Source organism: Rhinolophus hipposideros (assembly GCF_964194185.1).
Source record: "Rhinolophus hipposideros genome assembly, chromosome: 14".
Classification (NCBI taxonomy): Eukaryota; Metazoa; Chordata; class Mammalia; order Chiroptera; family Rhinolophidae; genus Rhinolophus; species Rhinolophus hipposideros.
In genome coordinates, this window is record NC_138060.1 from 18,079,734 (window position 1) to 18,081,015 (window position 1,282).

Genomic DNA, 1,282 nt, shown 5'->3' on the forward strand with positions numbered 1-1,282 from the left:
ATCTCCGTTTCCTGCTGGTTCGTGCTCCTGATGTATTGATTAGGACAAGACACCTTCCATTTTTCCACTGGAAAGAAACATATAAGGCAACATTTAACTACAAGTGGGGCAATGTGACTAACAGAAGATTAATGCATATTTGCCGGAAAAGTATTTCCCCCCCAGTGACTCTGACTAATGAAGAACACACCGAGCCCTGAAGGCAAAGGGAAGGGCATCCAAGTGTTCAGGATTTTATCATCACAACTTGGACATTACTGATGTATCACACGTCCCTGGAACTGATATTAAATGCTCACCTCTGAGCTGAGTGTTCTGAGGAATTCAGGCTCAAATACATGGTGGGCACTGTTCTCTGTTGGTCTTTTCTGGAGAGAGACTTCCATAATTAACTCGCATCAAGTCTGGGCTCTGAGGAACCATGGTGGGAGCACCCACAAAGCATAGGAGAATGGATGGGACTTGGACCACAGGATAGGAGGAAACGGCCCTCAAGTAAAGGTGTGGAGGTAGGCGTGGGCAGGAGGTGCTTGGTGAGGGGAGAGGAGTCCAGTGTGGTTGGAGTGACAGATGGTAGGAGGGGCAAACAGATGCAGTGGGGCAAACATGGCAGCTTGGGGAGGTTGGATTTTATAGCCTTTGAAGTGAGGAGACTTAGAAGGTTCCTGAGTATGAGAATGATAAAATCATATCTGTTTTGGGAATGAAAACCAGTGTAGTGTGGAGGGTGAACTGGGAGAGGAAGAGGGTAACTGTGGGCTGGACCTAGATGTGGTGTGCCTAGATGTTTTTTAGGCAAAAATGTGTTGACATTGGAGGCAGGAATGGATTTCACAGCTGATGTGGATGGCGGGGGGGTGGTCATTATGGGGCAGGAGTTTTAGGTGTTGGTGGAGTACGATTTGTTGATGATCATGCCATATTTGAAAGCCTCTAGTCATCCATCTTAGCCCATGATTTATGAGGAACAGCTCCTGAGGGCATCTGGAGTCCTACCAGGCCTTCCCCATAACCTCTCCCTGAAGGACGTGGGCAGCTGAGACATCTGAGGAATGAGGCAGGATTGCATAATTGGATTTTTCACTTGGGCCCAACCAAGGTCTGGTACTTTCTGTGGGAGGGCGGTACTGAAAGCGTTGGAAATCTAGCTTCTAATTCCATCAAGGTAGAGATTTCTGAGCTATTATGGTTTATCCTTGGAGTCCTGGCCCCTCCCAAAGGAGAACAGACTGCTTTGGGAGCAATGTCCAGACCAAGGTGGGATTTGATCAGTAATTGGCGA